The sequence below is a fragment of the Oncorhynchus kisutch genome, linkage group LG18 (genome assembly GCF_002021735.2).
Source record: "Oncorhynchus kisutch isolate 150728-3 linkage group LG18, Okis_V2, whole genome shotgun sequence".
NCBI classification, from domain to species: domain Eukaryota; kingdom Metazoa; phylum Chordata; class Actinopteri; order Salmoniformes; family Salmonidae; genus Oncorhynchus; species Oncorhynchus kisutch.
This window is the reverse complement of record NC_034191.2, coordinates 24,695,529-24,711,061: the sequence shown is the minus strand read 5'-3', so window position 1 is coordinate 24,711,061 and position 15,533 is coordinate 24,695,529. Positions and strand designations below refer to the sequence as shown.

The 15,533-nt window shown below is 43.3% G+C and overlaps 1 protein-coding gene across 1 annotated transcript in view; it reads right to left on the bottom strand.

Moving 5' to 3' along the window:
- LOC109909202 (CXADR-like membrane protein) overlaps nucleotides 1-15,533 on the bottom strand; it is a 91,237-nt gene that overhangs the window by 12,493 nt on the left and 63,211 nt on the right. The window lies entirely within an intron of this gene.

The window sequence follows — 15,533 nt, the reverse complement described above, 5'->3', positions numbered from 1 at the left end:
TATGCTCCACAGCCCCCATGACGCCTCTGGCTTACTCGTTAAAATGCGCTAGATATTTTTGGTGCTTCAGCATTTCATTTAGCCACTGCAGAGAGCCAGCTAAGAGCCTGGCTTCAAAGTGCTCTAAATAAAGTTATCAAACGCTTGTTCGGCTGCAGTATGTCCTGGTCATGTAAATATACTCGTTTTTATTACTCAGTGGTGTGTCGCTGATTAGGTGCTGAGTGGTTCAATAAATCACTAAATATACAATGTGGTATACAAACACTGTATTTCCTGTGGGCTGGCCCTGGGTATATCGGGGCTTGAGAGATTAAACAGACAGCGACTCATTGAAAGAATGCCTTTGTGCCCTATCACCCTCGATCACATGTTGTCAATGCATCAGCCGGAGGCACATTTCTTCTTATACAGTGGCCAGCCTCTCAGGAACAGCACACGTAAGAGCGGTCAGAGTCAATGAGAATGATCGCTCGTCTGCCTCATAAAATAGATGACTTGGTGTAGGGATGTGGTAAAGAGGGCGACATCTTAAAAGTTCTGTCACTTTTACCCTGCCTTCATGTACATATCTACCTGAAATACCTGATACCTCTACACATTGATCTGATACGGGTACTCCCTGTGTGGAGCTCCACATTGATCTGATACGGGTACTCCCTGTGTGTAGCTCCACATTGATCTGATACTGGTACTCCCTGTGTGTAGCTCCACATTGATATGATACTGGTACTCCCTGTGTGTAGCTCCACATTGATCTGATACTGGTACTCCCTGTGTGTAGCTCCACATTGATCTGATACTGGTACTTCCTGTGTGTAGCTCCACATTGATCTGATACTGGTACTCCCTGTATGTAGCTCCACATTGATCTGATACTGGTACTCCCTGTGTGTAGCTCCACATTGATCTGATACTGGTACTCCCTGTGTGTAGCTCCACATTGATCTGATACTGGTACTTCCTGTGTGTAGCTCCACATTGATCTGATACTGGTACTCCCTGTGTGTAGCTCCACATTGATCTGATACTGGTACTCCCTGTGTGTAGCTCCACATTGATCTGATACTGGTACTTCCTGTGTGTAGCTCCACATTGATCTGATACTGGTACTCCCTGTATGTAGCTCCACATTGATCTGATACTGGTACTCCCTGTGTGTAGCTCCACATTGATCTGATACTGGTACTCCCTGTGTGTAGCTCCACATTGATCTGATACTGGTACTTCCTGTGTGTAGCTCCACATTGATCTGATACTGGTACTCCCTGTGTGTAGCTCCACATTGATCTGATACTGGTACTCCATTCTCATGCATTTTACTCCCCGTGTTTCTATTTTAATGTTGTGTTTTTTTTTTTTACTCTGCCTCGTTGGGATAGGCTGATAAGCAAGCATTTCATGGTAAAGTTGTAGTCGACAACTATGGCAAATATATTTGATTTGGTACATGGAGGGAGGTATCATACCTGCAAACCCGTTATTCATAAGCGGTTGAATGACTCATAATGATGACCATTACTCTGTGAACTTTGTGTGCAGCTCTAAAACTTTATTTGACTTTCACATTTCCCTGATGCAATAACCCTGGGCTCCACACCAATCACTCACATCCATCTGAGTCACCACGTTGACCCAACTCCAGACGCCCTCTCTGACTGGCACCCAGCACCACAGGAAAGGAGGCCATATTACAGTACAGCAGGGCCCTCAGTCTGCTCAATACAGCCCCGGTGACAGGGCACATTACTGAGGTCCTCCTACTGCTCTCGCTCTCCCCTGCTCTGCTGAAATCATTACTCATCAGAAAAATGGCCACCTATTTCAAGCCAAGAAGCTCCCAACTCCACTGAAGGTATCCCCATTCATGACTTTTTAATGCAGCATTTGCAGAGCCATTCATCTTGTGGGCACCCCGCAGATTTTACTTGGATGGAAGTCATGGAGGGGAGCCTAGGAGAGAATGATCCAGCCAGCACAGAGGACTGTGGGCATCCTCTCAGCATAGCTCCTAATCACTTTGAGGAGGAGGAGGAAGGAGGAGGTTGGCTGGAGTGTGTGTGTGTGTGTGTGTGTGTGTGTGTGTGTGTGTGTGTGTGTGTGTGTGTGTGTGTGTGTGTGTGTGTGTGTGTGTGTGTGTGTGTGTGTGTGTGTGTGTGTGTGTGAGAGAGAGTGAGAGAGAGAGTGAGTGACCGTTGAGTGTTAGGGCCCGGTGATGGTCCGTTGGGAGCCCAGTGCATGCTGCTGGCCAAGGCCTGTTCAAGCCGTGCTGTCTAGTCAGTGCCCTCACACTTGTCACCACGGAACTGAACCCCCTGCTCGGTGTGCTGGGCCTGATAACAGCTAGTAAGCTCACCTCACCTCCCTACTTCCTCCCTTCGCCAGGGGACTCACAGGCTGGGGAGTCGGGGAGAGAGAGAGAGTTTTGCATGGGAGCGATATGAGTATGACCAATTATCAAGGTTGTGTGTTGTATGTGCAATTAACTGTGCTGTATATCGCCCACTCCTTTAGCCATCTCTCAACGACCTTCCAACAAGCACACTGAGCCAATACAGACTGCATGGGTTTGGAATTAGGCTTCACTTTATCATCGGTCAATGGATTTACCATATATGAAATGATCTCATTTCAGCCAACAACATGACAAACAATACTATGCCTTTATAGTAACACTACAATCAGCTTTTACATCCTCAGTTTATGGTCTTGGAGAGGGGATTTTGTGCTCTGGGGTCCAAAATAAGTCTACCTTGAAGTCGAATTGTTCTCAGATTTTTGGGATTGGCTTCATTCACAGTGTTCACAGCTGTGGCGGTTTGGACCGATGGAAACCATCATCTGTGAGATACCCAGTATGCGGCATACCAGGGTGACTTTGTATAGGAACCTCAGGTAGTCTTTAGTTTATGCCCTTGACATTAAAGTCTGGGGCGGCAGGGTAGCCTAGTGGTTAGAGCATTGGACTAGTAACCGGAAGGTTGCAAGTTCAAACCCCCAAGCTGACAAGGTACAATCTGTCGTTCTGCCCCTGAACAGCAGTTAACCCACTGTTCCTAGGCCATCATTGAAAATAAGAATTTCTTCTTAACTGACTTGCCTAGTTAAATAAAGGTTAAAAAAAATGTCTAATATAGTGGGATATTTCAGCTTACTTGTAGTTTGTTATTTCAGCCGTTTAAAAAATAAATAAAAAATAAATAAAAATAAAAATAGCACATAAATCTTGAAAAAGCCATACATTCACATTAGTAAAATCATGGAGGATAACACACAATAAAGTCTGGGACTTATTTCCATTGTGGTCCTCTTGAGACAAGATGGCTAGGTAAGATCGAACCCAGTATGGCACTGAGGTAATAAAACATAAAACCTTACATCGCAGGGTACATTCATATGGGCACAGAAGACAAACAGTTTGGTACTTTATTGTTAAGGCAACTCATTCTGCTCTGAGGCTACAGTATACAAGTAAGTACCTTTCCCAGCATTAATCCTGAACCTGTATAAGCACACATTAGCAACACCTGATCTGGTGCTGTGGTTGTGTGCATCCCTAACATGCAGAAAGTAATCAGTCAGATATCTGGACGCAGAACCATAAATACTAGTGTAAATCAGACTTTAATCTGGGATACCCTAGCATCAACAGGCAGCCAGCTGAGTTCCTGAAAGCAGCTCTTGCCTATGTGAGTATGTGGACTAAGGATCTTTGATGTTATACTGAGGATAGATACAGGCCTATAATTCCTATGGTCAGACTTTATCCCTCCTTCTCATAGAGAGGTATAACTTTAGCTTGTTTCCATGGGAAAGATGCATTGTTCAAGAGAGAGATTAACGATGTGTAATACAAGGAGCAATTTCCTCGGCAGAATTTCTAAGAAACCTTGCAGGAATATTATCCATGCCTGGGGCTTTGGAGCATTTATGCTCTGCTAGCATACTGGCTACTTTGGCTGTTGCTACCTTTGAAAGAGAAAAAGAGTTTAGCTGAACCCCTAACTCAGTATAATAATTCTTGACTTTGTCATTTCCATACAAACTAGAACTGGTGGGCAGCATGCTGACAACAGAAGTAAAAAAAAATAGTTGAATTACTATGAATACCGGAGACACAGTAAATAGTCTGAGACATTATCTACTGTCAGGCACAGCAAAATTGTCAAAACATCACGAGCAGATATCAAATATCTCAAATACAGTACATTCAAAGTAACCTTTCAGAAATATTTTACTTGAAAAGACAAATCCCACTTGGCACACACTGGTTGAATCAATGTTGTTTCCACGTCATTCAATGAAATTAAGTTAAACCAAAGTGCAATAGATGTTGAATGGATGTCTGTGCCCAGTGGGGTGGTTGAATATTTTTATGTAGTTGGAAATACAATTGGAAAGTATGTTACAGTATTGTAAAATACTTATTTCAAATACTGTTTTCAAATTCCTGGATTAAATGCATGAGTGTATTTTGTCAGTGTATTTGAAATACAATTTGGCAGACTATTATTTTTTATTTTTTTTACAAATAACCATTCAAATACAAATACTTGTTTTGGGCTGTGTATTTGAAAATACTGAAATACACAAAAGGTATTTTAAATACCAGATACTCAAATACACATGTATTTGATCCCAGGTCTAATCACGAGGCCTCTATGTGTTCACGTCTTCTTGACATTCCATAGGGCCCTGGGAAATTGTATGTTAAGGAGGCCATTTTAGCTGAGAGCTGTGAGTCAAAGGGGTGTTTCGCGATAAGGTAACTATGTTAATAACTTCTGGCTCTGACGAGACACCCCCCTCTCTCCCCCTCCTCTTCTCTCATTTCCTCTACTCTCTGGACTGGGATCAACATGGCTGAAAATTGACATTTTTTGACAGGGCTCAGTTTTTACCCAAGCACAGAAAAGAGCTAAAGAAATGTATTATAATGAACAAAAGGGGTCCTGGCAGCAGCATAGGCTTAGAGAGAGACAGAGAGACAGAGGGACAGAGAGCGTGAGGGAGAGCTGGGGCGACTATAGTAGAGGAACCAATTTCTATGAAAATGCCCTAGGGGGAGTTGTGCTCCAGTAAATCCACCTCCCGCAGAATGGTACAGTCTTATTATAGAGCAGCGAGTGGGACGCAGGCCCCAGATCTTTCACATTGCCCAAAGTCAAGCTCCACGTCCCATTCAGCACTTTGGCTTGGCTGGGGCCTCAGCACCGCTAAAGCTCCTGACCTCTGGCTCTCACAACTGTAGAGATCAGGGGAGGAAAAAGAAGAGAGGGAAAAGAGAAGAGAAGGCCCAATGTCTTGTGTTTAATAAGTCCACTCTGTTCGCCATGGTCAACAGATTCTGGCCACAATGAGCTTGAATCTCACCGTAGCTCTAGGGAAAAGCAGTGGGAAAGTGGAGGACGCAGAACTAACTCCTTTAGAGTTCTATGTGTATTTGTCCTTTGTAATAAGAGTGCATGTGTGTGTGAGTGTGAACAGTATGTGGGTGCTTATGTGTGTGTGCTGCATGCTTTGTGTGAACATCTGCTGTCTCAGAAATGCACTTCCATACTTCCATCTGCATAATGGGAAAACAAGACCTATCTCATGCTGACGGTAAATCAAGGCAACTGTGCAAACATGTGAAGTAGAATATAACAGTTGTAGGGCATACAGAGTTTCAAATTGCATAGGAGTTACCAGCTGATCCACACAAGATCCAGACAGAGAGAGAGGACTGCAGCATTCATCTCTCAGCACAGTCACTCTATACTAAAGTTGTATCTTGCAGTCTTGGCAGGAGGAGAAAACAGAGGGAGCGGACAGGGAGAATTACTCAGAGAACAATGGGCTGGGACATAGAGAAATGCCTCCCGGATAACCAGGTGCAATGAATTTGGCTTAGCTCCATGGTATGACTAATATGTGTGAAATGCATCAGAAGCAACTGATGACACACAGTTGAGCTGGGGACACATTCAAATGATGGAAAACGCTGAAATAGTCAGAGGTCACAACCAAAGTTTCCTCAAAAAATGTTTGGCACTGAGCATATTTCAGGTCTGCTGAGCACAAACTTGAACGTTATGACAATTCTGTGCATCTTCCAGCACGCGTTTACTGTTAACACTGAGGCTGTAACCGCTTTAAGTTACAGTTTTAACAGTGGCCTTGTAGGCTACTGTGGCTGTTTGATCATAATGTAGCCATAACATTTCAACATGGAAATACAGTAGCTGTTCTATCATTCAGCCTACAGTAGCATCCAATGTGTGGTGTTCAATGTAGGCCTACATTACATGAGACTTTTGAAACATGCAGGGCTTGACATTATAACCTGTTTATCCACTTGTCATTCAGTGAAGGAGGTGACTGGAAATGTGGTGTTGTTTGATGCAATAAATTACTTCACAAAATAAAATGCATTATTATTTCCATGCCATTATTACAGAGAATCAGACAAATTATGCTACCCTCTGCCTATTGGCTACTTAGCTTATTTAAGCCTGTCTTAAAATACAACACTTTAAGACAAAAAACCTGACTCACTTTTTAAAGATGTCTAGAAATGTATACATTTTGTGCTCCTGTTGGAAGCAATCAATCCCCTATTGCTGACTATAAATGATATATAACTGGGCTAATAACTCACTTACTAGCAAAGGATATGAACAAGATGTGCAGACGTGGCTACATGAAGCTCTCGCTTTGATCTCAAAACAAGCGCATCTACTCATGCTGTAAGCACAGTCCAGTTCAAAGTAAATGACACAGATGGTCTATGGTCTATTTGCATATAGGCCTACTGCAGCGCTGATTGTTTATGCCGCACGGGTCTGTGTAGAGTACTGGCTGAGTAGTGCATGTCAATACAATAGAATCCTACTCCGATGTGTTCTGCCTAAAACAAAAATCTCTTTCATAGTTAGTTTTGGTATGTTGCATTAAAATGGGATAATATTGCATTGATTCAATCACAATTACCACAGTAAAGAGAAACGTCAATAGTGTTAACAGGGAAAACTCTAGAACAGTGGTCACCAACCGAGTCAAGATCACTACGAGTCAAAATGCAACCCAAGATCTACCACTCAGTAAGCTATAGGCCCAATCCATTATCACTGCACATTGGCTTTGCCAATGCAATGTTGTTCAGGACATTTAAAAAAAATCATATTTCAAAATTTGAGGTAGCCTATATGATCATACAGGTAATAGATCCGTTGTTATATTACTTGTAAAGCACAGCTGAGTGAGCGTACATTTAAACAATTTGCTTTTTATTTTACTGGGCTGATGGTGCCTGCATCTGATGGTCAGTCTCAGCAGAAGGAGAGAGCAGCAGACTGACGGTCCGCCTCTCAACATTCCTCCGCTCTCCCTTTCCTCCACTGACACTGACCAACAAGGGACACAGTTTTCCAGCTGATGATGAAACTCGAGCCAAACAGCATATTTCTGCCTCATGCACATGTTGTTACTCCTGTGAACAGAGAAAGTGAAATATTCCTCGATATTACTGTAGGTTTACCTGCTAACCTACAAAGCATTTGGTCGATTTGGTCCTGCCGTACATACCTACACGTATGCTACAGTCACAAGACACAGGCCTCTTTACTGTCCCTAGAATTTCCAAGCAAACAGCTGAAGGCAGGGCTTTCTCCTATAGAGCTCAATTTTTATGGAATGGTCTGCCTATCCATGTGAGAGATGCAGACTTGGTCTCGACCTTAAAGTTTTTATTGAAGACTCAGCTCTTCAGTAGGTCCTATGAGTGAGTGTAGTCTGGCCCAGGGGTGTAAATGTGAACGGAAAGGCACTGGAGCAACGAACCGCCCTTGCTGTCTCTGCCTGGCCGGTTCCCCTCTCTCCACTGGGATTCTCTGCCTCTAACCCTATTACGGGGGCCGAGTCACTGGCTTACTGGTGCTCTTCCATGCCGTCCCTAGGAGGGGTGCTTCACTTGAGTGGGTTGAGTCATTGACGTGATCTTCCTGTCCGGGATGGTGCCCCCCTCGGGTTCGTGCCATGGGGAAGATCATCGTGGGATATACCCGGCCTTGTCTCAGGGTAGTAGGTTGGTGGTTGACGATATCACTCTAGTGGTGTGGGGGCTGTGCTTTGGCAAAGTTTGGCCCTGCCCGGGGGTATCGTTGGACGGGGCCAGTGTGTCTCCCGACCCCTCCCGTCTCAGCCTCCAGTATTTATGCTGCAATAGTTTGTGTCGGGGGGCTAGGATCAGTCTTTTATATCTGCAGTATTTCTCCTGTCTTATCTGGTGTCCTGTGTGAATTTTAGTATGCTCCCTCTTACGCGCTCTCTTTTTCTCTTAGAGGACCTGAGCCCTAGGACCATGCTTCAGGACTACCTGGCCTGATGGACTCCTTGATGTCCCCAGTACACCTGGTCATGCTGCTTGTGGCTATGGAACCCTAACCTGATCACCGGACGTGCTACCTTGTCCCAGACCTGCTGTTTTGGACTCTCTCTCTACTGCACCTGCCGTCTCTAACTCTGAATGATCGGCTATGAAAAGCCAACTGACATTTACTACTGAGGTGCTGACCTGTTGCACCCTCTACAACCACTGTGATTATTATTATGTGATCCTGCTGGTCATCTATGTACGTTTGAACATCTTGACATTTTTCCTAGCCACCGTGCTTCTACATCGGCATTGCTTGCTGTTTGGGGTTTTAGGCTGGGTTTCTGTACAGCACTTTGACATCGGCTGATGTAAAAAGGGCATTAAAAATAGATTTGATTGATATGAAAAAAGACCCACTAATAATAAGAATGCAAGCCTATAGAATCACTTTCCTACTCATTAGTTACTGCTGCAGTGCTTTCTGTGAAGCTGAAAGGAAATAGGAAGAATGAGCATTTTATGGCTTATAAAAGTGTTGAATACAAAGTGTTGACAGCTCTGAGTAAGAACTTAAACTCACTCATAAAAACAGCAGCTCTTTGTTGTATTTGTTGACAGTCTCTCTAGTCATGGTTTTAAACATTCTGAAATCTCACAGTATCAAGCTTTCTTTTATGCCTGCTACATTACTGCAGACAGTCATCTCGATTTGTACCCTCACACATTAAATGGTTCAAACAGTTCGCCTATCTGGCACACAGGGCAGCAGAATCCTGAATCGGGTGCACCTACAGTACCGTCTGAGACACAAAAAAAGGCTTTATCATTTTTTTACAGAAATGTTTAGCGATCGACTAGGAATGCCTTAGAGATTGACTAGTCGATCCCGATCAACCGCTTGGTGCTCTAGAAAGTTGAGTGAAGTGCAATCTCTTGATTCTCTCTGTGAGCTAATATTTACGTGCAGCAATCTCGGGGCTAGCTTAGAGGGAACATTGGTCACAGCCAGAAGTACAGCTTGGTGTTCAGAAAGATCAGTGAAATGAATACTTGTGGGTTTGTACACAACCTGTTGCTATACAAATGGTAAATATATTGGTGCTTTCTTCACAAGGAAACAGTTATTACAGAGATGGGCACAGAGGGGGGTAAAGCATATGCTCTCATTTAAACTGCTCTGAGGTGGACTTGAAACACTGAAATGCTCTCACATCTCTGATGGCTCCCCAGACAAGAGCCATGCTCTGAGACACTAGTACAAACTAACAGGCTACAAAAACAATCCTCGTCAGACCTCTCACAGAGACTCCTTTATACAGCCTCATATACAGGCTCTTTTTAATTAGTTCTTCTGAAGGGATTCAATATTTTTTAACTCTACCAGAGATCACACCTTAACATTAAATTGTACGCGTTGCAGGCACTCCCTAATTCGTGGTCCAAGTCATGAATATTTTTCTCCTGTGGAATCCAAGAGAGCTGTGTTTTCGCTGACTGGAGGCTGCTTTTTGAAGGGATAAAGTACCCATAATCCTTCTCTGCATTGCGCCCAGCAACCAACACCCCTTCTGCTAATATGGAACTTTTCTCCATGCCACTAACAGCACTATTAAAGATCAGGGCCATTTCAAGCATGGAGAGAGCCGGGGCTTGAGAGGAAAATGTTTAAAATGAGGGCCCAGTCATGTACACACTCATCTGCGATGATGGATTCCTAAGAGCCTGGCTAGAGCAGGCGGGTACAAAGGAATGGAATCGCTTCAAGGATAATCCATATGACCTGGAGGAGAGAAACAGGGAAAGGGAGAGAGCCTATGGGAAATAAGGAATGGGAGATGAAATTCCACTAAGGTCTGAATAATATACGACCCTGTGGTACGTTTTCACCTCAAGCGCTATTGTTGGCTTCATTAACATTTATTTCAAGTGCTTGTCATCTATGTCACATCAAGCAAAAAACGGACACCATCCCACTGATAGAATCCTAAAATAGATGCTAAATTGGTTTCATGCCGAGCGCTTTTAATTCACCCAAAAGTTTTCAATAAACTAGCAGCAGATAAATGCCTCAAAAAGCTAATTACAACTTTTCCCAAAGGAACGCCAAGTCACGGAATCCTGCTTACATCTTCCAAACCCTGCAGCTGTCGTCATCATACTGTATACATGGGTGTTATCCAAGCTCTTATGGATGTTCCATCAGCTGCTTAGCCGTTAGCTTAAACGACCAGGGCTCCAGAGTGTACCACATGTGGTACTCGAGGCGTTCCAATAAGCAGCCACCGCCGCCCCACTTCCTCCCTTTACCTTTGTGGCTCAGTAAAACCGTAGCTCCACATATGACAGAGTGGAGTTACGAACTCCTTTGGCCCTGCAGTCCAGGGGGGATGGAAACAAGACCCGTAACATATCTCATGCAAATCATAACCGTGAAAAGGAACAGTGAGAACTAAAAGAAATTCACAGACAACCTAAATCTACCGTCAAACACATAAGGTTTATTTCAAATACACGGTAATGGGGAGGGGGGGGACTGAGCTGGACCAAAGGAAAGAACTAATAAATATATATTTTTTAACCTAATCTAGTCTTACCTGCTTCAAGAACAGTTAGCTACCTAACCAATAAAATACAGTGGGTGGTCCACCCAGTTCTAACTAGGGTACTTACACAGAGTTCTTCTACGGGTAATGTATGCCCATGGGCGACTTGGCTTCATATACCCTTTTCCCACCCAAAAAACTAACAGTCATACATACTCACAAGATAACGGACAAAATGAGATCTAGGCGCAACAACAAAAGAGAGATGTATCAATCCAGAAAGAGAGAGAGTTTAGGAAACAACTGACTGGGTTTTTAAACCAAGGGAAAGGGAATGTGATTCGGTAAGGGAAAAGGAGCAGGTGTGTCTTCAGTGGTGACTGATTGGCGACAGATGAGTGCCACCTGTGACTAGGGCAGAAGGAGAGAAAACAAACACACACAGGATACCTGTATCCGTAACAAGTGGCACAGGACTTAAAACTGCTCAAACACAAAGACACCACTGATAGTCATTGGTCGAGTTTGAATTAAAACCCATATTCATAATTTGGAATGGACATTCAACCAAAAGTTTGCTAGATCAAATCCCAGAGCTGATAAGGTAAAAATCTGTTGTTCTGCCCCTGAACAAGTCAGTTAACCCACTGTTCCTAGGCCGTCATTGAAAATAAGAATGTGTTCTTAACTGACTCTCCTAGTTAAATAAAGGAAAAATAAAAAATACATTCTTCATTTACATTTTAATTATACCAATGCATTTTAAGAGATTCCAGGCTCCCTCGCAGGATAATCGCTGGAGGCTTGTATGGTGTTAAACCGTTTAAGGTGTTATTTTCAGCTTGAAATAACACCATGCAAAGGACCTCCTATTTCCATGATGTGTTCTAAGTAAACAAGCCCCCCCCAAATGTCAAATGGCCTGGCTTGCGCAAGATAACACGCTTAAGCTGAATTGTGGGGATTGGACAAAGACCCTCTTCTCTGCTGTGGCAACACATCCTCCCCACATCTGGCCACTACAAAACATACCAGCATGTGTGTGCATTCGCTTTGCTACAAATGACTAGAGTGTCTATATACAGTACGTACTTAGCTTTCTCTTCAAATTAAATCAAATCAAGCTTTATTTATACAGCACATTTCAGACATGGAATGCAACACAATGTGTTTCACAGAAAAGAGTGAGAGAGCGTGAGAGAGAGAGAAGTTTAGACTTACTCCTCACAGAAAACAGCTAAAATGACTAATGTGCTGGTCCTTGGCAGAATCTCTCTATCTCTCTCTCTCTCTCTCTCTCTCTCTCTCTCTCTCTCTCTCTCTCTGTGTGTGTGTTTGCTTCACATGTGGTTGGGGTGTGGGCCTTGTAAAGGGCACATTCCCCCCAGAACACACACACAGAGAGAGGGAGAGAGCGACACACAGAGACGCACACTAAGAGAGAGACACACGAACACACACACCCTTGCAAAACCTTTGCTAGCCCCCAATGCCCCACAATTTAGAGCGGCCACATTTCATGGACAGGGGACTGAAATCCCTTGACACGGTAAGACATTCTCAGACAGGCTAGAATAGACTGCTTTTTTGCCATTTCCACAGAAACATTAGACAACTTCGCTGAAAATAATTTTCACTTGTGTGTATACAGTAAGTAAGGATGGAAAACAATGGCAATATTTGACTGAGTCAGAAATTCGGGATATTTAAAGAAAACAATTATACATCCTGTTAAGAAATTACATGTATTTTCACAGAAACTATTAGGAAAACCTGTATTTAATTCAAGCACAATCACAGTTTCTCCAAGAATTCAGCAAAACTATTGTTTTCTGAGCTGGGCCTATTTTTCGCTTTGAGTGCCATTAAGTTATTTTTCTTGGCAAACAAAAAGGTTTTTTTCCAGGATTGTGCAAACAGAAAGGAAATATTAATCACAGAGGATTATTACTGTAACAGTTAGCTGGTGAAGAAACAAGAAACAATAACTAGAAAAAGTCAAACAGTCATAGATTTGCCTCCATGGGGTTCAGGCTTGGCTTGACCCTGACATCAAAACAGATGGTGCAGTCAACAAGGAAGCTGGCCTTATGAATTAAAGCACTGTTTAATACTGCCTCACCTGCTACTGATAACAGGAGCTGTCCTGTTGGGTATTGGCATGATATAAGCAAAATTATGCTTGGGACAGACATATGGAGAAGACCTGAGACCAAACACAATTGCCATGGTATCCATACATGTATCAACAACCTTTTTGTGTACTATTTCACCTGGCACAACAGGTGTGCAATTCTCTCCATTATTCAGGACACAAAATAGACAACGTTTATTTCCCTGTTATTTATGCGGTCTAATCTCCATTTGAGGCTGGCTGCTGGTGAACTCCACTCACATTGTTGGTGCTGCCTGAATTTGTGCATTGGCCTCCGAAGATCAATACTTAATACGCTATGGTGCTGCCAAGTCCATTTAGCTGCAATCTGCTATTTTTTATGTCCATTAGGTGGAAAATAAAGCTGACTAGGTGGATGACCACAGGAAGTGGAATGCCTGATGTTCGCCCAGTCTCTGTGGTGATGAATGCTCTGTAGCAGCGTACTGTACGACCAATAAAAACATCAGATGCTGTCTGCCTCAAGTATTGTGCCATTAACTTTTATTAAATGCAGTTCAATACTTTGATGATGATGTTTTAAAGGAATCTCTTTAACTCCTTTTACAAGATGTGGGAAGACAATAAAACACATGAGAGGAGACAAAGGATGGTGGTGGTACGTGAAAACAGGGCTGTTTGAAAACAAAACGGCCTGGGTTTGGACATGCTAACGCTAAAGCATGGCTTTAGACAGCATAAAACGGCCTGGATTTGGACATGCTAAAGCTAAAGAATGGCTTTACACCATAAAACAGCCTGGGTTTGAACATGCTAACACTAAAGCATGGCTTTAGACAGCATAAAATAGCCTGGGTTTGGACATGATAAATCTAAACCATGGATTTAGACAGCATAAAACAGCCTGGGTTTGGACATGCTAACGCTACATTTTGTGGGTTCAGCTTGAGCGTGCTGCTGGGGCTCTGGATCCTTCCCTGATTCCTTTCCTCTCCACACACATTTCATTTCATTAGCTTGTCCACTGCCACTGTCTGTCAGTGTCGAGGCCCTTGAGTTCACCCAGGGTTAGACAGAGCATTTCTGAGCAAAGGCACTGAAGCGCTGGGCTGTGTCCATGGATGAATATGATCGGAACAACAACAGAACAGAGCGGCTCCTACGTTGTACATTTCACAAGCTAATTGAAAACAGAGGGGACACTAACTCCCTCCCCTGATCTGAGGCTGCTAGCTCACCAGCAACATATTAGCACTGTCTCCAAACTTATGGTATGTATGTCAGCTCGTGGATTTGATTTTGCAACCTTTCAGTTACTAGTCCAACATGCTAACCACTAGGCTACCTAATTTGACTTGACTGACAAAGCAGAAAATAACAAACACAGTACACCTGAAACCAGGAGTGGATGCCTGATGCTGTTGTTGCTGCCTAGGAGTGGAGTCACCCTGTCCATCCTGTCTGATGACTGGGAAGAGCACGCCAATGGACGCCATCTCCATTTTTCGAACTTGATCACTAATAATCAGAATAATTTGAGAGTGCTCTTCTCGACCATTGATGGTCTGATAAATCCGAACCTCGCAAACCTATGTGACTTTTCTTCCATATCGAAATGTGAGGAGGATGCAGCATTTTTCAGAGATAAAAAAAGCAAACATTAGGCTGGGTATCAGTGAAGCAAGACCTGATGAGAAGTTTGATAATATGTGCCCTAGCCTACCACACAAAGGCACTATGGATTAATTTCCCCTGGTTGACATAGACATGCTCAGGAAAGTGATATCACAACTTAAGCCTTCTACCTGCCTCTGATCCTATCAAGTCAAATCAAATGTATTTATATAGCCTTTCTTACATGAGCTGATACCTCAAAGTGCTGTACAGAAACCCAGCCTAAAATCCCAAACAGCAAGCAATGCAGGTGTAGAAGCACGGTGGCTAGGAAAAACTCCCTGGAAAGCCCAAAACCTAGGAAGAAACCTAGAGAGGAACCAGGCTATGAGGGGTGGCCAGTCCACTTCTGGCTGTGCTGGGTGGATATTATAACAGAACATGGCCAAGTGGTTCAAATGTTTATAAATGACCAGCATGGTCAAATAATAATAATCACAGTAGTTGTCGAGGGTGCAGCAAGTCAGCACCTCAGGAGTAAATGTCAGTTGGCTTTTCATGGCCAGTCATTAAGAGTATCTCTACCGCTCCTGCTGTCTCTAGAGAGTTGAAAACAGCAGGTCTGGGACAGATAGCACGTCCGGTGAACAGGTCAGGGTAACATAGCCACAGGCAGAACAGTTGAAACTGGAGCAGCATCCTATCGCCACCACCTTCTTTCAAAATAGTTTTTAATTGTATATCTGAAGGAGTGCAAGCTATTGTTAATCATTCCCTGTTCATAGGGACATTCCCACTGCACTAAAAACTACTATGGTGAAACCCCTTCTAAAGAAAAGTAATCTAGATTCTTTAGCTCTTAGCAATTTTCGGCCAATCTCCAACCTTCCATTCTTAAAAGCTC